The 19,329-nt window shown below is 40.2% G+C and overlaps 1 protein-coding gene and 2 pseudogenes across 1 annotated transcript in view; 2 read left to right on the top strand and 1 right to left on the bottom strand.

Annotated features, from left to right (window-relative positions):
• Positions 1-19,329, top strand: part of LOC123578471 (zinc finger protein 736-like) — a gene marked incomplete at its 5' end in the record, with an annotated part of 71,623 nt that overhangs the window by 16,691 nt on the left and 35,603 nt on the right. The gene's annotated exons all lie outside the window — the stretch shown is intronic.
• Positions 2,894-3,565, top strand: LOC123578436 (annotated as a pseudogene).
• Positions 17,688-18,231, bottom strand: LOC123578022 (annotated as a pseudogene).

The raw sequence follows: 19,329 nt of genomic DNA, 5'->3' as shown, positions 1-19,329 counted from the left end.
ATCACATTTTGCACTGAAACTAGCTATTACAAAAAGTCTGTAGGGGTGCCTGAGTGGTTCAGTCAGTTAAGCGTCGGCTCAGGTCATGATATCATGGCTCGTGAGTTCGAGCCCCGTGTTGTGCTCTGTGCTGACAGCTCAGAGCCTGGAACCTGCTTCAGATTCTGTGTCCCTCTCTCACTCTGCCCCTCCCCTGCTCATGTGCTCTCTCTCTCTCTCTCTCTCTCAAGAATAAATAACTACTGGGGCGCCTGGGTGGCGCAGTCGGTTAAGCGTCCGACTTCAGCCAGGTCACGATCTCGCGGTCTGTGAGTTCGAGCCCCGCGTCGGGCTCTGGGCTGATGGCTCAGAGCCTGGAGCCTGTTTCCGATTCTGTGTCTCCCTCTCTCTCTGCCCCTCCCCCGTTCATGCTCTGTCTCTCTCTGTCCCCAAAATAAATAAACGTTGAAAAAAAAAATTTTAAAAAAGAATAAATAACTACTTAAAAAAAATTTTTTTAAGTCCCTAAAATTTACAATTTCCTTAACCTTACTTCATAGGGATTTTATTCTGCATACAAATGGAGTGCTGATGAAGCACTTCTTAAGCCTGCAATTACTTATGGTCTCATGTTTAAATCATCAAATACAGATCTATAGTGAGAATGCTATATTCAATCCCATGATAATATATACCATGTGTTAATGTCTGGTATGCATTTCATAACTCACTTGATAAAATATTTAAATAAGTTCCAATTCACTCTAACTTGGATTGCTTTCATTCAGGAGCATGAACAGAAGTGTGTTTGGGGTCATTCCAGGAAGCTCAAGGAGGGTATTGACCGAAGGGAGAGGAGGAAAATAAGACAGGCTTTTGTTATTTTTGAATAACGAGAATGTGTCTTGTGGATCTTGTGTGTGTGTGTGTGTGTGTGTGTGTGTGTGTGTGTGACAACACTAGCATGACCACAAGCATAGAGCAATTCTAACAGTGATTTACCTGTGATGACCTGTAACTTAGTTACCACAGAGGCTCTCAAATTAGTGTCAGAATCCCCAAGTGAACTTGTAAATCAGATTGCTGTGCCTGTCCCCACATTACTACTTTGGTAATTCTGGGGTACAGCTCCCCCAGTTCCCTTTCATACACATTGTCAGGTGCCTGTCTATGGAACCCACTCTGAGAACCAATGTCCTGGGGCGCGTTTATGGTTGTGTTACTCAGTAAAAATATTAGCATATTGCAGAATGCAATCAGGCACATAGGTGTCTAATTTTGGTTTTCCAGATGTGAAGGTGAACTCATGTGTGTGCCAGACCTTCCCTGCCCTTGTACTTTGGATGTCTGACCTCTATGTCTGGTTCTTAGTAGTCAACCAGAAAGCCACTCAGGTTATATGTGTGTGGTTTGGGCTGGAATTTTCACTTTGAAGTCTCATTTCATAGAGTCTGTTCTCTGCGAAGACTTATGGTGGGGCAGGTTTGGACGCTATGCTCAGCAGTGGGAGGTGACTTCCAACTTGCATGCCTGCTGAGACAGGCCATAGAATGGTTTCCATGCTCTAGTTCAACCTGTTGGCTGGAGACACAAGTCAGGGATAGCTGCTAACAAAGCTCCTCGACCAAGTAGGTCCATCTCAGCTCTGCAGGTGGGCAGAGTCACCGACATCTCTGATTGGGTGTCACCACAAGGTGGAACACAGTCTGTTCTGACAGTCTTCCAAGATCTGAACACTGGTTGTTGTAAGGCTTACCCACCTTCTCCTTCCTTATATGATACCCTATGGTCCAGCAGTATAGATTCCCCCAAGGATCCACTTGATAGGAGACCTAAGTGGGCCACCCAGGAAGAGGCCGGCCATTTGCAGAATGTTGGATTCCCACCTTGGTCTCTCTCTCTTTTTGATGGAGGAATCATTGTTTGAGGTGGTCTCTCATGGTGGGGCACTGTGCTGTCCTGGGGGAGGTGCTTGTGGTCAAAGTGAAATGGCTCTTCTTACCCTTCTAATGCTGTCCTTTTTTTTTTAATATTTAAAAAAAATTTTTTTTAACATTTACTTATTATTAAGAGAGCATGAGCAGGGGAGGAGCAGAGAGAGGGGGAGACATAGAATCCAAAGCAGGCTCCAGGCTCTGAGCTGTGAGCACAGAGCCCGACGCAGGGCTCAAACTCACAAACTGCGAGATCACGATCTGAGCCGAAGTTGGACGTTCAACCGACGAGCCAGCCAGGCACCCCTCTAATGCTGTCCTTGGTCTCTGGTCTGGGGTCTCTGGTCCAGGGGTGCTTCAGTCTCATTCCTGAGAACTGAGATTTGCCCAATGATGTCATATGTGAATAGTTGCTAGTTGAGCTTATTACAAGACAGACTGAAGTGGGAACCATATATTTCACCATCTTAATGATGTCACCCCTCTGTAATCAATATTTTCATGTCTCATGATCTAGATTTTTTTGATGTTTGTTTATTTTTTATTTATTTTTTTTTTTAAATTTTTTTTTTCCAACGTTTATTTATTTTTGGGAGAGAGACAGAGCATGAACGGGGGAGGGGCAGAGAGAGAGGGAGACACAGAACGGAAATAGGCTCCAGGCTCTGAGCCATCAGCCCAGAGCCCGACGCGGGGCTCGAACTCACGGACCGCGAGATCGTGACCTGGCTGAAGTCGGACGCTTAACCGACTGCGCCACCCAGGCGCCCCAATGTTTGTTTATTTTTGAGAGAGAGTGAAGTCAGGCAGAGGCAGAGAGGGGTTTGGGGCAGAGGATCTGAAGCAGGTTTCACATGCTGATGGTAGAGGGCCCGATGCAGGGTTTGAAGTCATGAATGGTGAGATCATGCCTGAGCCAAAGTCAGTAGCTTAACCGACCAAGCCACCCAGGTGCCCCATCTCATAAGCTAAAAACGGATGTTTCCCTTTTATAGATAGTACCCACTTGCTGCATTAGTGAGAGAATGAAGACCATTCTCAGCAGACTGTACACATGACAGAAAATGTTGACATCAAACATCACTCTGGAGGAACGCACTGTTATTGAGAAGTGCCCCAGAGGAACCCTGTGAAGGGACTTCAATCACATCAGTGTAGAACTCAGTCTCCTGGAAAGGAAAAAGAGGAGGCTCTGAGTTGACAAATGGTGGGGAAATAGAAAAGAAGTGGCTACTGTTCGCACCATCTGTCATCATGCACGGTGCATTATCAAGGAAGGGCATTAACCGGGCTTTTGTAACAAGATGAGGTCTGTGTATGCTCACTTCCCCACCAACATGGTTATTCAGGAGAATGGTTCTCTTGCTGAAATTCAAAATTTCACGGGTGGAAAATACATCTGTAGGGTTTGGATGAGGCCAGGTGTTGCTTGTTCTGTATCTCAAGCCCCTAAAAATAAGTTAATTCTTGAAGGAAATGTCATTGAACTTGTACCAAACCCAGCTGCTTTGATTCAGCAAGCCACAACTGTCAAAAACAACGATATCACAAAAATTTGGGATGGTATCTATGTTTCTGAAAAAGGAACAACTCAGCATCTGATCAATAAGACCTCAGTTGTCCAGCTCCAAAAAAAGCAAGATGGTGGATGATTTTCCAGACTTATTTGTGATATTTTATTTTTTAATCTAATATCTTATAATTCTATATACATGTATGTACATCTGCATATGCTTATATATGTGTATGAATATGGGTTTTATTTATTTATTTTTAACTTTTCATCCTCATGTTTTAGTTACAGCTCTAGGAATAATCCAATTGAATATAGTCAAGCAAATGTTAGGAGGAACATTTGGCTTATTTATGTTAATATTCTAAGGGAGATGTTGGGGTTTGGGTTTACCAAGTTTTTTATATTTTCCCTTACACTCTATTTTTTTAAATTATGTTTTATGTGCTTTCCTGTGTGCATTTTAAGAATTCTAAGTTTCATTCTTTCTCTGTGAACACTGTGTACTCAGTACCATATGGTTTAGCTAGAAATTAAAGCATGCTTTCAAAGTCTAGTCACAGTTTGAAGTTACTTCCTACTTTTAATTTCAACTTGTCAATATGTGTACATTATGATACTTATCTGTTTACTTATATCTATTTTTTCAATCATTTATTTATTTATTTATTTATTTTTTAATTTTTTTTTCAACATTTATTTATTTTTGGGACAGAGAGAGACAGAGCATGAACGGGGGAGGGGCAGAGAGAGAGGGAGACACAGAATCGGAAACAGGCTCCAGGCTCTGAGCCATCAGCCCAGAGCCCGACGCGGGGCTCGAACTCACGGACCGCGAGATCGTGACCTGGCTGAAGTCGGACGCTTAACCGACTGCGCCACCCAGGCGCCCCTCAATCATTTTTTTTAAAGTCACACGTGCAGATCATAAGTGAACACACAGCTCAATGGAATTTCACAAACTGATCGCATCTCTATAAGCCCCTGAGATCAAGAAACAGAATATCATTTGTCCTCCAAAATTCCCCCTTGAGGTCCTCAGTAGCTTTGCCCAAAGCCCAGCACTCTTTTAACATGTAGACAATAGATTGATGTCCTCATTTTTGCACTTTTTTGTAAATGTAATCCGGCATGAAGAACTCTTCTGTTTGGCTTTTTTTCTTTCCATCTATTGCTTGTGAATTTATCTGTATTTACTGCACGTTGTTGTGCATCATTCATTAGACTGGATGGATCCAATTCCATTGTGTGAATATCCATTGATCTCATCATTCTACTATTACTGGGCAGGTGAAGAATTCTCCATGTAGAACTGTCATGAATAGTACTGGCATATAAAATCTTTAATTTGCCTTCTAGTGGAACATGCACACATATCTGCTGGCTATATATGTGGGAGCATATTGCTGGTAAATACAGATGTGTTCAGCTTTTATAGATAGTACCCAATACTTTGCCAAAATCTTTGTACTAATTTTCACACCCACCAGCAGTATATGGGATTTCTGGCTTATCTACATACTTTGCAAAACTTGGTAGTTTAGGTCATCTTCACATTAGGCTTCTGGTTGGTATGTGATAATGACCAAGTCATGGTTTTATTTGCTTTGTTGTTGTTGTTACTTCGTGTGACTATGGAGTTAGGCATTAATTTGGATAATCTCCTTTTCAAAATGTCTAGTTAGTTATGATGACCATTTTGTTCTGTTGTGATATCTTTTTCTTCAGGCTTTGTAGTTCCGTATATATGCTGAGAATGACTCCATTGTCTCCTCTCTCGTGCCTATTTCTAGCTCTTGAGCTTGTGGTACAAAGAAGTTCTTAATTTTAATGTATCTAATTTGTCACTTTACCCATTATGGTTAGTGTTTTTTATTGTTTTTAGAAATCTTCTCTTATACCGAGACCACATAGATAGAATCCTTTGTGTTTTTCTAAAAGCATCATTAATTATCTTTACAATTTTGGTGAGAAATGTATTAAAAATCAATGAGTTATGTGGTTTGTGTAGTGACTGATGTTTTTTATTCTTTTTCTTTTTTTCACAACATGGCTAACAAATTGAAACATATTCTGAAAATGCTGTATTGTGCTTTTTTCCTTCTGCTTGCACAAGTCATTTCTTTTATTTGTTTTTTATGTTTTTAAATTATTTTAAGTTTATTCATTTTTGAGAGAGAGAGAGAAAAAGTGCAAGCAGGGGAGGGGCAGAGCGAGAGAGGGAGACATAGAATCTGAAACAGGCTCCAGGATCTGAACTGTCAATATAGAGCCTGATGGGGGGCTCGAACTCATGAGTGTTGAGATCATGACCTGAGCTGAAATCGGACGCTTAACTGACTGAGCCACACATAGGCGCCCCGCACAAGTCATTTCTTGACATGGATTAACATCACCACCATCTTGGAGCACATTTGTACTGTGATTTCTCTCCATCTTTTCCTGCCAGTGGTGTGTCCATTGTGTTATAATGTTTGTATTGGGTGTCTTCTAGACTGTAAAGATTAGCCCTATGGACATTGATTGGAGCTTAAAGTAAAAGCTTCCAGGTACACTGAGTTTTTAAAATTTTTCCTCTATATGTCATTGCCAAATGAGCAGCAAAAACATCATGAAGGGAAACATCATGAGCAGCAAAAACATCATGAAGGGAAACAAATGAGCAGCAAAAACATCATGAAGGTTGTGGAAAACAACCCACTGTTGTGGATATCAGAACAAAATGATATATTCCTACATACAGCATTGTTATTATTCCTTGAAATTATGCTGTCAGCTTATGATCTAGACCAACATTTCCTTGATTTTCATCCAGTAGAGGCACAAACAGTGCTTTCTTCCATCAGTGTTTCTTCCATCAATGTTTCTCCCAGCTCTTCAACTGAGTTCAGGGCAGCCCAAAGTATTTTTGTCCTTGTGACCACCTCTGTTTCATTTTACACAATCTCCTTCATCTTTTATATCTATGTTGCTCCTTTAAATATTCCCTGTTGATGGTTGGTAAACACCTCTTCCCTAATTCCTATGTGTTTCTCAACTCTCAGCCTTTTTCTTATAATAAACCATGATTTCATGGTATCCAGGACCTGCCTTGCCTGGGTAAGGAGTACAAAATCCCCTCACCTTATCAGATTCATGTAAATCGTATGATTTTGCATAGTTTAGTTGTTTCTTCACCCATCTCCCTTAGAAAGCCCACTACTGAAATTTAAGGTAGACCCTCATGAATATTGGGATTTCTTTAGCTGGTTGAATGCAATGACTCACAGAGACATTGGAGAAGTGAGTGTTACAAGTCACTGGATTCTTCTGCATTGTATCCTGCCAATCATAGCGTTGGAAAATGTTTCATGACATAAGTTGAATAGATTTTATCCCAGATCCTATATCAGATTAATGAGTGTTTGATGAGGTGGTGTACACATGAGAAAAGTAGGCAGGAGTCAAACCACGGTCAGAGTGGTAGATATTGTTGGGAGACAATTTTTTAATTATTTCAGTTTCTCCATGTGTTATAGATAGAGCATTGTAAGTTTTTTTTTTTTTTTTTTCTTAAACGTCTTTCCACTAATGTTTGTGTATAGAAAGCATTGGAATGTAGTGATATTATCTTGTCCATGGGCTAGAGGACATATTTATTTATTGCACATGAAAACAGATATCGTCTTCTATGGCAAAAGTTTGGGCAGATGTGCTAGGTGTTGCTTTAGGATATTGGGGTTTCCTGGGATGCCTGGGTGGCTTAGTCATTGGGCATCTGACTTGGGCTCAGGTCATGATCTCATGGTTTGGGAGTACGGGCCCCCACATCGGGCTCTGTCTTGACAGCTCAGAGCCTGGAGCCTGCTTCAGATTCTGTGTCACCCTCTCTCTCTGCCCCTCCCCTACTTGTGCTCTGTCTCTCAGTCTCTCTGAAAAATAAGTAAACATTAAAAACATTTTTTTAAAGATATTGAGGTTTCCTATGGTCAAGGTCTCACAGATGTTACACAAACCATCTATGTGGGCACGATTTACCTGTATGAATTGGGAGTTGGGCCTGGGAGTTGGGGCTGACAAGTGGAATTAGTGTGAAGAAGTTTATGGTGTTAGCTGTGTCATAAGGCATAAATTTTTTGAGTTTGATTTAGGAGTCTCTTGTTTTCTGCCAACATTGGAAAATTGTTACAGGCCAAATTGTTACATTGTAAATGTGTGGAATTTTGGAATTTTTATAATTCTTGAGATTATCCATGGACTTTTTTCAAAACAAAATAGATATTTATGAGTACGTTTCTGGTTTTATTTGTTTGTTCATTTGTTTGTTTTCTAGATCACACCTATAAATGAGAGCATACGGTTATATGTCTTTCTTTGTCTTATTTCACTTACCATAATACCTTCTACATCTATCCACATTGTTGTAAGTGGAAGAAAAAAAACATGACAAAAGCAGAAACAGACCCATAAATACAAAGAACAAAGTGCTGGTTATTGGAGTGAACCGGGAAGGGAGCATGGGTAAAATGGGTAAAGGGGAATGGGAAGGACAGGCTTCCAGTTGTGGAATGAATACATCTTAGGGTAAAAGATACAGCTTTGGGAATGCATTCAGTGCTATTATAATAGCATTATATGGTGACAGGTGGTAGCTACACTTGTGGCGAGCACAGTAGAACCTATAGAGTTGTCAATCACTATGTTGTACACCTGAACCAATGTAACTTTGTATGCCAGGTATACTTTAATTGTTCTGGCTAGACTATCCAATACTGTGTTGAATGGAAGGTGGTGAAGGTGCTTCCATACCTTGTTTCTGATCATACAGGAGAAGTTTTCATTCTTTTACTATTGAATATGTTAGATTTCAGCTTTTCATGCACATGTACTGTCTTTTAGATTTGTGGTGGTTTCTTTGTATTTTAATGAGTGTTTGCAATCATGAAATGGTGTCCAAAAGCTCTCATTCCTGTTATGCATCAATTAATATAATCGTGTTATTTTTTATCTTTAATCTGTTAATGTGCAGTCTTAAACTGATAGCTTGCCATAGGTTGAAACACCCTTGAATTCCAGGAAGAATTCCCAGTTGATTATGCTGTAAAATGATAAAATGTGCTTTTGATTCAGTTTGCTTTGTTTTATTGTGGATGTTGCATGAATATTCCTCACAGGTGGTAGTTTGTCTTCTTGTTTACTTGTAGTCTCTTTCTGTGACTTTGATAACCAGGTGATGCTTGTATAACAGATACTGTTTTGTTTTGTTTTTAATTTTTTTTAATGTTTATTTATTGTTGAGGACAGAGAGAGACATAGTGTGAGCAAGGGAGGATCAGAGATAGAGAGAGAGACACAGAATCTGAAGCAGGCAGCACAGAGCCTGACACAGGGCTTGAACCCACAGACCACGAGATCATGACCTGAGCCAAAGTCGAATGCTTAACTGGCTGAGCCACCCAGGCACTCCATTGTTGACCTTTTCTGAAACCAATTCTTCCTATTGTTGATACTTTCCTATTTTTGCTGTATCCTGTTTTGTTGAGTTTGGTTTTATGTTTAAATTTTCTTCCTTCTGCTAATTTTGGGCTCACATGGTACTTCTGATTTTTTGAGGTATAGGAAAGTGATTTGTGCTACAGCATGACAATATTACAGAGTTATCTCTTAGGCAAGTTTATGTGTTCATAGAGGAATGATGTAGTGACATTTCCTTCTCAGCCATCTGATTACATCCTCTGATTGTATATTAGAAGTTTTCAGAATATTCATCTGAGAGTAGTAAGTGGAATGATTTTACTTTTCTCTTATTTGATATCTTTCAGCTGTATCTTCATATGGTGCCCAGAGATTCCTGCCAAAGCCACACATAGAAGCTTCTTTCCAAAATGTGTCAATGGGTAGATATCAACTTAGTACCCTTGAGAATTTACCCTTAATTACAGACTGGGACAGTGATGGGGAGAGTGAAGGGCAGAAAAGATTTCCTGATGTATATATCCAAATGGAGACAACTGCCCATAGTAAGAATCTCACTGCCAAAATGGTGAAGAACATAAAGCAGTTTGGAAAACATCCGTGTTTAAGTCTGGTACTTCTGCAAAGCAGTGCGTTTCTGTAAGCAAAGACTCAAATAAAATACTTAAGGATACATATTCACGGAAAGAAAATTTGAAAACTCTGGGAAGTTATCTAGTCCATGCTGAAAATAATTATTTGAACCCTTCTAAAAAGAGGATTGGATTGACTTTTCAGTCAAATATTCCTGAAATCAGAGATTTAAAAATGAAGAAAAAAGTGCCAAGTGGCATCAACTTGAGAGGGCCTCCACTGAGCAGTTGACCTTACAACATAACCACAGCATTTTTAATGGAGGCAGAATTACTGAATGCAGTGAATCTGAGAAAAAATTTAACCAAGGCTCAGATATTAATAAACATCTGAGGACCCATTTTCCAAAGGACCATTATGAATGTAACAAATGTGAGGAAGTCTTTTATCAAAGTTCAAAACTTATTATACATAAGAGTACACATATGGGAGAGAATCCTTATAAATATAATATATGTGGGAGAGCTTTTAACCAGTTCTCCAATATTGATGATCATCAGAGAATTCACATGGGAAAAAAATCATACAGAAGTGATAAACCTGGGAGCATGTTTAATCATCAGGACTAAATATACATAAGATAATAGGTACTAGAGAGAAAAGGTACATTTGTAAGAAATGTGGCAAAACCTTTGCCTGGCACTCAAGACTCTCTCAACATCAGCAAATGCATACTAGAGTGAAACCTTATAAATGTGAAGAATGTGGTAAAACCTTTAAGTATGGCTCATCCTATATGGACCTAGGAGAATCCATACTAGAGAGAAACTTCACATATGCAAAGAATGTGGGAAAGCCTTTAACTGGGCCTCAAGCTTTCATCATCATCACAGAATTCATACTGGAGAAAAACTTCACAAATGTAAAGAATGTAGCAAGGCCTTTAACCAGCTCACAAGCCTCATTAGACATCATAGAATTCATTCTGGAGAAAAACCTTATGAATGTAAAGAATGTGGTAAGGCCTTCAACCAGCAGTCAATGCTTACTCGACACCACAGAATTCATGCTAGACAGAAATTTTAGAAATCTAGAGAATGTGGCAAGGCCTTTAACAGGCAGTCACACTCAACATCACAAATTTCATACTTGAAAGAATCTTTATCAATGTGAAGAATGTGGGAAAACCCTTAATCACTGTTCAACATTTACTCCTAATCACAGAATTCATACTGGGGCAAACCTTACAATTTTAAAGAATGTGAATGAACTTCTTTTTTTTTTTTTTTAATTTTCTTTTCCTTTTGATAGAGAGAGGGAAGGAGAGCATGAGCATGAGAAAGGGACAGAGGTAGAGAGAGAGAGAGACTCTCAAGTCTGCTCAGCATACAGCCTGATTCAGGGCTAGTTCCCGTGACACTGGGATACTAACCTGAGCTGAAATCAAGAATCAGTGTAGAATGTCAGCACTGAGAAAGAGCTCCATAGACTCAGATATGAAGAGACAGCTATAAGGAATTGAGATTGACTTTATGGAGCCAATAAAGCCCCCTTGGAATTATCAGCTTAGTACCTTGCTGACAGAGTTTTCAGCAGCCTTGTGAGTTGAGTAAAGAAGATCATTTCTTTTTTTTTTAATATACTTTTTTAAACGTTTATTCATTTTTGAGAGACAGAGAGATAGAGCACAGTAGGGTGGGTCAGAGAGAGAGGGACACACAGAATCCAAAGCAAGGTCCAGGTTCCGAGCTGTCAGCACAGAGCCTGATGCGAGGCTTGAACTCACGAACCATGAGATTATGACCTGAGCTGAAGTCAGATGCTTAACCAACTGAGCCACCGAGGCTCCCCAAGAAGATAATTTCTTTTTTTTTAATTTTTTAAAATGTTTTATTTATTTTTAAGACAGAGAGACAGAGCATGAGTGGGATGGGGCAGAGAGAGAGAGGGAGACACAGAATCTGAAGCAGGCTCCAGGCTCTGAGTTGTCAGCACAGAGCCCAATGCAGGGGCTCGAACTCACGAACTGTGAGATTGTGACTTGAGCTGGAGTCGGATGCTCAACCAACTGAGCCACCCAGGTGCCCCAAGAAGATCATTTCTTAACAGGTGCAGAAACCTCAGGACATTTGGGGACTTCAACTATAGGTATTGTAGCCAAAGGCTGATGGCAAGTATTTGGCTTGGCTTCTGGACTTGAAATGCTATTAAAAATTAAATCTAGAGATTCATTGTGAAAAGCCCTGGCACAACTGGTTTTAAAGAGTCTTTAAGTCACTGCAGCAACTTCTTATTCAGCATGTCTCCAGAAGCAAGGGAAACAAAAGCAAAAATGAGACTTTATCAAAATAAACAGCTTTGGCACAGCAAAGGAAACCATCAGCAGAATTAAAAGGCAACCAATGAAATGGGAGAAGATATTTGCCAATGACATCAGATAAAGGGTTAGTACGCAAAATCTATAAAGAACTTATCAAACTAAACACCCAAAAAACAAATAATCCAGTGAAGAAATGGGCAAAAGACATGAACAGACACTTCTCCAAAGAAGACAACCAGATGGGCAACCGACACATGAAAAAATGCTCAACATCACTCATCCTCAGGGAAATACAAATCAAAACCACAATGAGATACCACTTTACACCTGTCAGAATGGCTAACATTAACAACTCAGGCAACAACAGATGTTGGCGAGGATGTGACCTAAATATGTTGTTCCACTTTCTTTTGGCAAAAAGTTTCACTGTTAAAAGTCTAGTGATATTCCAATTTTCTCCTATTTTGCAAATGTAGCAATATATTAAATTCTGTTAAATAGGGGAAAAAAAGAGTCTTTAAGTCAAACCTCTATTCTTGCTGCACTTATGTAAATAACCAGGCCAAGTGTTTTTCTCCTAAACTAGACTTTTTTTGCAATGAAATTTGGCTATGTTTGGTAAAAATGAGGGTGATTATAGTAAAAAATGTTTCAGTGAAACATCTTTGTGGATATTAGACTTAAATGCTATTCATCATAAACTGGACTAAAATGCTGGATCAGTGACATGAAACCTGGTCATCTTTTAATACGTGAAACTCCCAAGGAAGTTTCAGATGACGGAACGGAAGGGGATTTGGACAGACGTTCCCACCCCACCCCCATAATGTGCCAGTTTGGCCTGTGGATAATTTCAGCTGAAAATACCTGAAACTGCAGCCTCAAGAGGAAAACTTCTCCCTCCTTTAACCACACGGAAGAATCTGAAATTGGAAGTCTTTCCCAGAAGAACAATTATTAACAGAGGCAAAGTGTATCTCAGTGACCCATCTGTGAGTCAGGGCAAACATCTAATTACCTAATAGCTGCTCTTACTGTCCTGTGAAGTCCATTCATTTCCTTAGGAGTTCTAGGCACCTACACCATTTTCCTTAGTTCAGGATGATATTTGTACCTCATCTTGCCTGACAGTCTTTGGAATGTCCCCATCTATGTGAATTCCTTGTATGTCTACCTATTAAATTTTATTTTCTCCTGTTAATCTCTGTCATGTCAATTTGATTCTTAGTCCATCCAGAATGACCTTTGAGGGGACAAGAATTCTTGTTTTCTGACAGAGGATTTGATTTTAATACCTCATTTTCTGGCATCCCATTTCAAGTATAAAAAGATGGTTGAGAAGTAGGAAATACTTCTACAAGGGTTGATTAAAAAAATTTTTTTTTAATGTTTATTGTTGGGAGAGAGACAACATGATCAGGGGAGGGGCAGGGAGAGAGGAAGACACAGGATCCAAAGCAGGCTCCAGGTTCTGAGCTCTCAGCATAGAGTCCGATGGCTCTATGGGGCTTGAACATACGAACTGCAAGATCATATAACCTGCGCTGAAGTCAGACACTTAACTGACTGAGCCACCCAGACACCCTGGGGTTGGTACATTTAAGCTCAGTTTTTGTCACTATTTCAGAAGGCTCCTTTTTTATTTCTTGCATGGTAACTATCTTGTCACTGTTTCCTTTAAAAGCTTCTAAGTTGCAGTCAAAATATATACCCCGTTTAATTTGTTTAGGTGAATAGATGGCTGTCTGGAGGAGGATGTATACGTGTACAAATTGAGTATTTCTAGGGGTCTTCATTGAAGCCATGTGAGCGTTAAAATCATGCCATGAGTCCCATGTTATGTTAAAATAAAAAACATCTAGTTAGAATTCAGCCTTTCATTGCCTTGTTACAATAAGGTGAAATTGAGCACTTCTATTGTCCTTAGCTCATCAGAAATAATAGAAATGGTGTAATTTTGTGGGGTAAGGTGAATCTGCAATAAACAGAAAAGAAAAAATATAGTAGATCTCAGAAAAAAAAATGATAGTGCCATTGACTAACAAGGTCTGGTCAGTGGTCAGTGTGTCAATACTCTCCCCAAAATAAGCACTCTTGGCAGCTGCTGGCTGAAATCTTTGAGATGCCCCCACTGGCCAGGGGCCAATGAATCATGTATAGAACATCTACATGGGACTAGGTTCCCGCTGTGCTCACCAAAATAGTAACCAAAGCAAATGAGAGTTTGTCTACCATGTGCAGCAAACCATAAAATCATACATTGAGCTTTTTCAGTAAACCAATTTAAGCTATTTGTGTGGACCCACCCAGGAGAAGGAAGAGCTAATGCTTCAAAGGCTTGAACTCCTCAATGGCTTGCAAATTAAGGTTTTTAAGGAGAAAATTGGGTTCAACAGTATTCTGATGAGACAGAGCAGAGACTAGATTCAGCTCTCAACCATGAAATCCAGCATTTTTTGACTCCCTGGATAAGGGGGGGGGGGGAACCAACCTAAAACCTCTTTAGTGGTTTGTGTTGCAGGAATTCAGAGGGAGGATGCTTACTGTGAACACTGGTAAAGATGACCAAACTAGGGTATGCCATGATGAATTCCCTGATCTCTAATTTAGGGGGTATGCCAGAGGACACTTTCCTTTCCTTGGTGTTGTGTTCTTCATTCTCAAGCATGCAGCCCAGTGAAGCCTTGCATGAAACTCCCAATTTGTTTCATTGTTGATTTCTATTGATCAGAGAGCTCAAGGACTGGGTCAGTTTTAGTATCACCGAGAAAGTGAATGCCCTTGATTGGAGACCTGTGAGGCCATGTCAGCAGATGTTACTTAATAACTTTTGGCCATACTTCACCTGGTACCCCAGAGGTGTATTCCATCTCAAAAGTCTTTCAATCAGAAAAATATCTTTCTTCTTTATGTTAGAGGTTTCATTAGGGGCATCTGGTAGTTCTGTCAGTAGGGTAGTGCTGATAACGTGTAAGCTAGTGGGGTTGCATTCCAATCTCTTGAGTCTAGGCTACCTGTTCCTTGGCTGGTACAGCTGTGCCTAGGGGCAATATGACCTGTGCTCTGTTTCCTCTGAACCATCAAGATCAATGCTGGCTTCATTAGATCAATTTTGCGTAGATAGTGTCAGGGAGCATACGAATTTCTTTCCCCTTTAAGATACTTCTAGCTGGACTAAGAATCCAATTGAAATAAGACAAATTAACAGGAGAAGATCAAATTAAATTTCGTAAGTAGAAGATACCCTCACAGACATGGAAATCCCAAAGATAATCAGGCAAAAGGAGGTATACATGTCATCCTGAACTAAGGAGGCAGGTCTGGGACTTCACGGTGGAGAAATGCCCTTCACAGGGTGATAATAAGAGCAGATGTTTGGTAATTAGATGTTTGCCCTTTCACACAGGTGGGCGACTCAGGTAAGATTGGTCTCTGGTAATACTTATTCTGTGAAGAACCAATTTTGATTCTTCTCTGTAGTTAAGGAGGGGCAAAAGTTTCTCTTGGGCCTACATGGTGTCAAATGCCTTTAGCTCAAAAAACTCTTCATGCCAAAGTGTCCCATCTTGGAGCAGCCTGCCCGGGCCACTAAAGAACATTGCTTTAAGGTAGTCTCTGTACATAGAGCTGTGTGTCATGTTAGATAAACTCTAGTTCAGGTAACCTTGGTTGAAACCTAGTTTGCCTTTATTGGTTGGTTGGCAAAATACTGTCATAAAAGAGGAAAAATAATATATTTGGTTTTTTTTTTAAGTTTATTTATTTTGAGAGAGAAACAGCATGTGAGTGGGGGAGGAGCAGAGAGAGTGGAAGAGAGAGAGAATTTGAAGTGCTGTCACTGTAGAGACAGACTCTGGGCTCGAACTCACAAACTGGGGGATCATGACCTGGGCTGAAATTAGGAGTTAGACGTTTCACCGATTGAACCACCCAGATGCCCCAATATGTGTAGTTTTAGAAAATTTTCTTTTAGGGGCGCCTGGGTGGCTCAGTCGGTTAAGCAGCCGACTTCGGCTCAGGTCATGATCTCACGGTTCATGAGTTCGAGCCCCGCGTCGGGCTCTGTGCTGACGGCTCAGAGCCCGGAGCCTGTTTTGGATTCTGTGTCTCCCTCTCTCTGACCCTCCCCTGTTAATGCTCTGTCTCAAAAATAAATAAAAAAACGTTAAAAAAAATTAAAAAAAAAAGAAAATTTTCTTTTATTTTTTGCATTAACTTACAAAAATTGTTGTGATGTTATCCAGTGACCAGTAAATGTTTAAAGAGGATTATTGTTGCCATTCTTCATATAACCTATAGAACCTATAATTGTCATAAAAATTATTCCATTCAGTCATCAAATAATATTTTGGGAAACTATTTCCTAGAATTCTACAACGTCCTCTCTTCTCTAATGAGGACAATACTGGATTGAAAATTAAAGAATCCAACAAAACTCATACTACTATTTTTAAAATAAATGAGTCTTGCAATATAGGATGAGTCTAAGCCCTATCTGATCACCTCATGGAGCAGAGAAGGAATCCTGGGATGTGAATAGAATGGAGCCTTACATCCAGGTAGGTTGGAATGAATGAAGCAGATGACCAAGGTGAGGTCCAAAGGTCAAGCAGGAGACCAAATCTTAAAATGTGGATTGAGAAGCACTACTTGAAATAATTTTCTGGAAGCTTCAGTTCATATCTCCTGCTGTCACAGAAGGACAGTCCTATCCAACACTCACTATCTTCCTATGTCTTCTAAGGATTCTCCTTCTGCTCCCCTGGTCTTTCATCATATTCACAGTGAGGGCCAAAGTGCTTTCCATAGTCTGTGAGGGCCTGCATGATCTGCCTGCTTTTCTATGGCTTTGGGGGGTGGTGGTCTGGGGAAATCTGTGCATATTTCTGAGGAACTCTATGCTAAGCCATTTTTTTTAAGTTCATTTTTGCTCCATAACAGATGTCAATTGTTACTGTATTTCTTAACAATGATGATTTTCTAATTTTGTCTTGTATATATTAAGTTCGCATGACTGTGTTGTAGATGTTTTCACTTTGTGGTTAGTTTTCTGTGAAATTCAGCTGTGATTTTAATTTCTCAAGTTCTGACAGAACATGCTTGAATGTACATGTGTTTTAAAAGTAGTGAGTTTGATCATTAGTGAAAATCCCCATATTTATTAAAATGTTTTGTTCATATATATAAATTTCCCTTGAGACAAAAAAAAAATCATCAGGATTTTCATCCACTTTCCTTAAAATGTATCTGAATTGTGGTATGATTAATACCTAAATGTTTATTTTATATAGCTGTGATTCTCAGCATATTTTGCAATAATCGTGGTGTTTCTTCATTCAGAAATGTTTGTTATTGTTGTTGCTTCTAAGGAATGAATAAACAGACTTGCCATTCTGTGTAAAAATAGGAGTAGCTCTTAATAACACATTCTCTGATGTCATTTAAATATTTATCATACAAAATTTTTAAGTATTTATTTTGAGACAGAGAAAGCAGAAGAGGCAGAGAGAGAGAGAGAGAGAGCGAGTGTGCGGGAGAGAGACAATCCCAAGCAGACTCCATGCTGTCAGCACAGAGCTCAGCATGGGGCTCCATCCCAGGAATGGTGAGATCATGACCTGAACCAAAATCAAGAGCCAGATGCTTAACCAACTGAATCAGCCAGCCTGCCCCCCCCCCCCTTTTTTTTTTAACGTTTATTTATTTTTGGGACAGAGAGAGACAGAGCATGAACGGGGGAGGGGCAGAGAGAGAGGGAGACACAGAATCGGAAACAGGCTCCAGGCTCTGAGCCATCAGCCCAGAGCCTGACGCGGGGCTCGAAATCACGGACCGTGAGATCTTGGCCTGGCTGAAGTCGGACGCTTAACCGACTGCGCCACCCAGGCGACCCTATGTGTTGTTTTTTTAAAAAAATTTTTTTTTGGCTGTAGATTTATTCGACACAAAACAATCTCCAGCTTTAATGAGGTGGCTGACCACATCCACAACCAAATCTGCATGTAAACTGGAGTTCAGTTGCTGACCCAGCCCAGGCGCCAGCTTTCTTGTTGGCACCAGGGGGCACAGCGTTTCATCTGTTGGTATCTCTGTCAGCTTCCCCTTGTGTGAGACTTGCAGGTCACTTTCCCTCCAGGCCTTTGGGCCATGGCCTCCCTGTCTCAGGATCTCTGTGGGGCAGCGTGGCAGGCATAATTTCAGGGGGCAGGTGAGGTAAGCGTGGAGATCCTGGATACCCTCATTGGTAAGATAGCCGTAGAAATGTCTGCAGGCAAACTGTTCCTTTATGTAGCCTCATGATTTGAGAGACTGCATGGCCTTCATGATGGGAAGTTTGACATGTTCTTCTCTGCCAGCTCATGGTGTTCTGGCATGTGGACATCCTTCTTGGCCACCATCACTCCCTCCTTGAAAGGGAGTTCATAAATGGCAATTCAGTTCTTCTCCGGCATCAACATCTTGGCAGCTGCTATGTATGGGACCGGTGCTGGAAAGCTAGAATATCTAGGTTTTATTCAGAATTTTTTAACATTTCTCTTATTCTTTAAAAAAAAATTTTTTTAACATTTTTTCATTTTTGAGAGACAGAGAAGAGCGTGAGCAGGGGAGGGGCAGAGAAAGAGAGGGAGACAGAATCCAAAGCACGCTCCAGGCTCTGAGCTGTCAGCACAGAGGCCGTCACCGGGCTCGAACCCACGAACACCAGATCATGACCTGAGCCGAAGTTGGACACTCAACTGACTGAGCCACCCAGGCACCCCAACATTTCTCTTATTCTTGTTTTGCAATTCAATAACAAAGCTTCCTGTTTAATGATGGTTCCCACAGCATTAATTAGTTGTGCTTTTGTTTTTTAATCTATGTTTTATAATTTTGGATAACAATTCAACCCAGTACTTGAAGACCATGTAGGATTTAATTCAAACAGGATTTGGGTTAGACATGTCAATTGCCAATAAAAGTATACGTGTATTTTTTGTATAAATACTACCTATACAGTATTTATACATGACTTACCACATTTGTTTCATAAAAATAACTTAAAAAACTCATATCTCTATCAATTTTAGGTGTTGTAATTTATTCTTAATTGTGGCAAAAAATATATGCCATGAAATGTACCATTTTAATCTTTTTTTTTTTTTTTTAGAGAGAGAGAGCACAAGTGAGCAATGGGCAGAGACAGACAGGGAGAGAGAGAGTCCCATGTGAGGCAGAGAGAGAAGCAGGGTTAACCTGAAGCAGGGCTTGTGCTCACCCAAAGTGGGGCTCAAGCTCACCTGAAGTGGGGCTCCAACTCATGAATTGTGAGATCATAACATGTGTTGAAGTCAGATGCTTAACTGACTGAGCCACCCAGGTGCCCCTTAACTGTTTTTTTACTAAAGTGTTAAGTGTATTTACATTATTGTAAAGTCAATCTGGAGTTTTCTCATCTTGCAAAACTGAGACCCAATACCTTTTAAGCAGCCAGTTTGACATTTGTCTCCATTTCTAAGCCCCTGGCACGCTTTCTCTCTCTCTTTCTCTCTCTCTCTCCCCTCCTTCCTCCCTCC

Source organism: Leopardus geoffroyi, chromosome E2 (assembly GCF_018350155.1).
Source record: "Leopardus geoffroyi isolate Oge1 chromosome E2, O.geoffroyi_Oge1_pat1.0, whole genome shotgun sequence".
Lineage (NCBI taxonomy): Eukaryota > Metazoa > Chordata > Mammalia > Carnivora > Felidae > Leopardus > Leopardus geoffroyi.
Note: the sequence above shows the minus strand (reverse complement) of the source record. Positions and strands in the feature narration are given on the sequence as shown.